Source organism: Mauremys reevesii, unplaced genomic scaffold (assembly GCF_016161935.1).
Source record: "Mauremys reevesii isolate NIE-2019 unplaced genomic scaffold, ASM1616193v1 Contig142, whole genome shotgun sequence".
Lineage (NCBI taxonomy): Eukaryota > Metazoa > Chordata > Testudines > Geoemydidae > Mauremys > Mauremys reevesii.
The window spans coordinates 94943-101052 of NW_024100763.1; the positions used below are offsets into that span (position 1 = coordinate 94943).

Consider the following 6110-nt stretch of genomic DNA (forward strand, 5'->3'; position numbering starts at 1 on the left):
AGCTGCAGGCGACAGAGTGGGGGTCTTGTAATTGTCTATTGTGAAACACATTATCTGTGGCATTTTTGTTTAAAAATTTCATAATGCTTTTAGGAAACAACACGCTATTCGTGGGGGGGCGGGGCGGCGCCTGTATGAGTCAAAAAACTCTCCACGGTTACACTTCACCAGATACAAGGTGAGCCAATGTTCACCGGGTTGGTTATGTGGATGCGTGTTGACCACCAAACCTAAGGGTTTCTGAGACAGCTTGCTGCCAGGGAGCCAATCATAAGGGAATTCTTTTTTGTGTAAGGGGTCATTGATGAGACACGTGAGAGCTGCACGGTGTCCATGTTCACATATAGTCAAGCAGAACATTTCTCCTCTGATTTATCACTATGATGTTGTCAAAAACCCCATAGACGATCATATTGACGGTGACGGTTAGAGCCATCCCAAAATGTATTTCTGCTCTCAGGTTCCCGGTTTTAAACAGGGAACAGTGATTGGTGCATTCCTGGTTGGGAGACAGGTCAAAGGCAAACAAGGTGTAACCTCACGGTTGATTAACAGAGAACGATCTTTCACGTGTTTACCAGCTATCTGTACCAGATTCATGTATCCTCTCACACAGTGTTCTGCCTCAAAGTCTGGTTGCAGAGGCTTGGTTACGGAATATTCCACCTACGCCAGCCTCGTACATCCAGGAAGGGCATATCCCACCTGGGCTTTGTAATAGTTCCTGTAGATGGTGGGGTCGCTGTAATTTTTTAGGATCGCCAAATGTTTTGCTTTTTAGAAACCTCGCTCTCTCCGGGGACACAGGTGCACCTTGATGATCACCTTGCCAAAGCAATACAAGACGTGTCTGTTCTGATCTGTCTTTATTTCAATGGTAATGGTATCGATGTGGTGTTTTCTGACAGGAACGTAATGAGGTTTATCGTAGGTGATGGTGACAAACTCGTTGTTCCTTCCTCGGACAGAGAGACAATGTAACAGGGGAACAGAAAAGTCCCCCACAAACTCACGTTCTACAATATCTGTGAACAGACGCAAGAAATTAAAAGCCGTGTGATATCTGCTGAGAAGGGGAATTTTTGGACTCTGTGCTTCAGGCCCAAACCTAGAATGTTAGCTAGCTCCCCGCTGATAGAAAACATACAAGTAAAATTGGCAGATTTAAAACTAACTTTTCTACCCCCAGGGTCGTAGTTCATGACCACCTCAGGCGGTGTGGGATGACGAACCACAGTATTGTTCATATGATCCAATAATTCAGGTATGGACGAGTAATAACCTCGTTGTAGGATAAACTCCATGCCACACCTGCAAAGGTGATTTCAAAAGGGGTGTCTTCATTGATAGTGTTCCGGCTGTGCGGGTATTGTATTTCCACTAACCCACCTCCCAGGCTCTCCGGAGATCCCAGGGCTTAATTAGCCATATTGTAAAGTTCAAGCTGGTGTTCTGAGGAAAAACTGCAGAGCTGGCATTGCTGGGCAACGTAATGTAGAACCCGCTGTCGCTCATTTTTCTCTCTCTCTGTCTTTGCAGGAGGAATCTTTTTGTTTGTTTGTTTTGTTCACGTCTAAATGTCACAGAGTTGAGAAGCTTCCACCCAGCTGTTAAACTTATCGCCTCCTCAAACCATTTCACCAGTAGCTGCTTTCTTCTCCCTTTTCCTTTATCCGCTAGAACTTTTTCAATCCTGTAAATCCTGTCTTGTTTGGGGTTTACTTTTTGTAATTCTTCAGGGCAAAAAGATCCAGTAACTGTCTCACCCTCGTAATCTTTTAATCAGTATACAGGTCTCTGGCTCCTGGTTAAGGCTTCATCCACTATAAATAGCTCATCAGTAAACGTCTGTTCATAACCTTTTTCAAAGGCTCCTTTGACTTTAGATAGTCTCACGTGGTCGCCTTTTCTAAAAGGGGCAACAACTGGTTTTATTTTAAAACCATCTCTATAAACTGTTTTCCATATCTTCAGAGAATGTGAAGGATTAACATCAGCAGGTCTGGTACGTATAGTTCTGTGAAAGCTCCGGTTGTCACTCTTTATAAAGTCAGATAACACGCCTTAAAGCCTCTGTTGTGTTTGGAGAACCGTGCACATCTACCAGATCTGCCTGCCATTGCGCTGGCCCACATCTGAAACAATGGTCTTGTTTCTTTTAAAATGTATTTGAGCCAGTTTGTGTAAAGTGTAAGCATCTGATCTGAAAGCTAAGCTGTTACCTGTCTTCTATTTAAAAGTTTTACTGTGCTTTTGGCCACTCAAAAGAGGATTCCCCACCAAAGCTCCCAGCATCCCTGGGGATGTAATATATTTTCATTAACAGAGCTGTCTGTGGAGACAGGACTGTTCCTGGTACCGTCTTTTACTAACGCAAGTATGGAGGGGATACAGTCATAGGGACACATTTAAATAAGTTTAATTAATTGCCTGGTTTAACACAACCTTTGACAGCCACCTGTAAAAATGGACGCCATGACCCCTACAACGAAAGACTCTGAGCTGGTTCATTCTTCTATTTTGTCCTTTTCCGGATTTTCCTCTTGAGATCCGTGATCTCAGACAGGAGCAAAACAGCTGATGCACAACAGGGCTACCGATGTGTAAGTTCTCAAAGGCCTCTTGAAAGGCATCGTCGAGCTGTTGAGAGATTTTCAGACAAAAAACAGTGTAAGCAACCCTCTGCTTGTTCTTAGATTTATGCAATGCCAAGTTGATTCCTAACCCCATTATACCCCCATGATCGACCATCGCTTCTTAATCATTCATTTACCTGAGCAACGTCTTTCCCGTTCACCTTGTCCACCAGTGACTCCCCCAAGCCATGATCATCTTCCCACTTTGGGGGGGAGTCATCACACTCATCGGGGTTCTTCATGAGGGTTCGGGGTCGGGTCCTGAGGTATCTATCAATGGTCGAGTCAAAGGGCCCTCCTCGGAACTGTAACTGCTATAGCGCTTTATCCATACAAGCCCAAAGGTCCTCGGGGCTAAAACAAAGTCTGAAGTTCTCAGGGGAGTGGTAAAGGAGTCCATGTCTCCTCTCAGCCTTTCCACAACTCATAAAACACGTCTTCTTGGTAAGAGATGGCCTCCTCTGCCCAGCGCTGGGACTTATGAGGTGATGTGCTGCACTCTGACTGGCAGAGGGCATTGAAGGAGTTCTTAGAGGGGTCACACAACCCTCTTCTGGGAGGTTCACCCCTTCCGAGAACCTACTTTGTTTGGTCATCTCTCCTCTTGGGGCAGTCCTCTGCAGCTGAAACCCATCGCAACTGGTAAAGGGTGGTGAGAGGAGTTCCTAGAAGGGTCACATGAAGCACTTCCGGATGGGTCACCCCACCCCAGAATTCCCCCCAGTTGGTCAAATCTCCTCTTGGAGTGATCCCCAGTGGCTGAAACCCACCCTGATCGGTAGATGGCAGTGGGAGGAGTTCTTAGAGGGGTCACACAAAGGACAGGTCACCTGCCCCGGAACTCCCCTTGATTGGTCAAGTCTTCCCTCGGGGCATTCCTATTGGGGCGAAACCCACCCTGATCGGTAGATGGCAGTGGGAGGAGTTCTTAGAGGGGTCACATGACACATCTTGCTGCCGGGGTCAAGGGGTGGGATTAACATTTGATTGATGGTAGGGCCCTTATACCACTGGAGCGCCTTGTTCTGTTTGTCTCCGCTCTGCTTCATTCGCCAAGCGCCGGCCAGGACAGATGTCACTTATGAGCTCAGTTGCCACCAGCTGGACAGTGGGACTTGGGTCTTTCTAGGACCCGGAGAGCTGAAATTACAGAGGACATCACGTTAGTGAACAGACTGTCAAATCACAGCTAAGCGTGATCACAGAACCTTGAAGTACCTGAGCAGAATGATCACATGGAAAATGTGAAACTGGGCTCAGTCCTTCTATTGGGGTGGAAAATACATGAGAGATGAATAGGCCTCACTTTTCATATAGTCACCTGTGCCTGAAATAGCTGGAGACTTATTACTTCTGAATACCACATGACAGCAGCTCTCCAATACAAACAAAGCTTTAGGTTCCTCATTGGGTCCCTTCCATGCTCCCAACTGTGGGGAGACCCTGACTCTACCAGAAAGTCATCCACTCCGCTGCAAATGGAAGGAAGTCCATTGTTTCAATAGCTTCCACTTTTCAGTTATTTTCCAGCTCTATTCAGGAGCCACTGCCCGAGCTCAACTCAACGTGGAATTTAACACAGGCCAGGTCCAAGCTGGTTTGCGCATGATACAGCGCACCTACTGGAAGCAAAATTGCTGGTGGGAAATTTGGGGTAGCAGAAAGTGGCTACTTCTCACCTGGGGAGTCCACAGAAAGCCAATAAAGCCCAAAGTGTGGAGAGCACTGGCTGGGAAGGGGGCATTGCCAGGACAACCAGGAGATGCACTGACTCATATCACACCTTCTGCAGCTTCCTCCTTCAGGGGAAATTAAGGCTGACTTTCTACTGGGCAAGAGTGAATTTGTCCTTTGATGTGTGGCTGATGCACTTTGCACCAGTGGTATCGGTTACTGCTGCTTGTCAGCTAAATTCCTTTATAACTCATTAATGAGCAGGACTTCAGCTGTATTTATCACTTACACATCAGCAGATGTTCCAGGTCCAGCCATTTCATACGCTGAGTGTCTGTGTGTTCCAGGATGATGCCTAAATACACAATGTCAAATAAATAACAACAATAACAATAAAACCTTCCCTTGTTGAGTGCAAAGTGATATTAGCAGCCCCTAGACAGGTCTTTGGGGTCTCCTACTGTGGGCCTAAGGGTGAGCTGTGGGCAAGAGGATGCTAGAGCAGTTTAGAGTCCACACTGAAGAGAATGAGAGAGACATTTTTTAAAAAGAATGTTTACATAAAACCCATTTGCTTGATGAAACAGTCTGTGCTCCTCTTGCCACTGCAGTCAGTTATTGGAGACATACTAAGATAGTGTTTGGTCTAGTGGTCTGAGCAAAGGACTGGGGCCAGGAATAAGCGAGTTCTAAGCAGGGATCTCACAAGGTGACTGATAGGTGAGCCCCAATGCCTGCCTGTCTCACATGGGTGTGCTAGGGAGAAGAGGCCACAGGGCCAAACAGGAGGAACCTAATGCTTCCTTGACAAGGTGCTGTGGCCAGGAAGGTGAAACAGCAGGCGCTATGGGGAGGTGGGCTGCTTGCCCCCCAGTGATGAAGTCGCAGTGAGGAGCACTGAACAGCACTGGGTAGGTCTGCACTTTGAGCTAGGGGTATCACACCCAGTTCAATGGGACGGGCCCACACTAGCTCTGACAGCGCTAGCATTAGAATGTAGCTAAGGCAGCACAAGCCGTGGGAGGAGCAGCCACTGTGAGAATAGACTTTGGGGTTTGGATGGGATCATACTTGGGGTGGTTAAACCTCCTGCTGCTCCTGCCGCCGCAGCTACTCTCTATTTTTAGCACAAAGGGCTAGTGCGGGTGTGTCTCATCAAGATGGGAATTATACCCCCAGCTCAAAGTGTAACCATGCCCTACGTGACAGTGTCCCAGGCACTACTACGAATGACTGCACCGTGCTTCCCTGCAACAATCCCAAGCACTTTATAGCAACTAATGAATTCCTCCGACCACCATCCTGGAGAGGTAGGGACATTAACATCTCCATCTATGGGTGGGAAGCTGAGGCACAGAGAGATTAATGGCAGCTCAGTGCTGCACAGTGATTTTTTCTGTCTCCCTCAATGGGAATATCAAAAGGGACACTGGGCATCATCTCTCACCAGCTAAGTTGGCGGCACCTGCCCGGATCCCTTCCCAGCTGCTACTGAAGGACGCGATGGTTGTGCTGTACAAGTTCTCCAGCAGTTCTGCATTTTCTTTGGCCTAGAGGAAATCAGGGACACATGAGCTCTCTCTGGCTAGAAGTGCCCTTTGACTGCCAGCACATGCTTTTATGAACCACAGGTAAATAAGAGCAAGAACAGGTGGCTGGGTAGAAGTGGAAAATGGGAATCTGGGGCAGATTTACATTTCCCATCACCCTCCAGTCAATAATCTCCTACAGTTCAACAGCTCACTCACAAGGTGTCTGCAAATGTCCATCTGGAGCTCTTCAGGCTTCAGCTCGGCTCTG

General features: G+C 47.3%; 1 long non-coding RNA gene across 1 annotated transcript; it reads right to left on the reverse strand.

Annotated features, from left to right (window-relative positions):
- Nucleotides 1-4605: 4605 nt before the first annotated feature.
- Nucleotides 4606-6110, reverse strand: LOC120393072. Its single transcript, XR_005591892.1, has 3 exons — nt 6059-6110; nt 5758-5860; nt 4606-4665 (listed from the first exon to the last, which is right to left on the reverse strand). It is a non-coding gene; the product is annotated as an uncharacterized LOC120393072 (long non-coding RNA).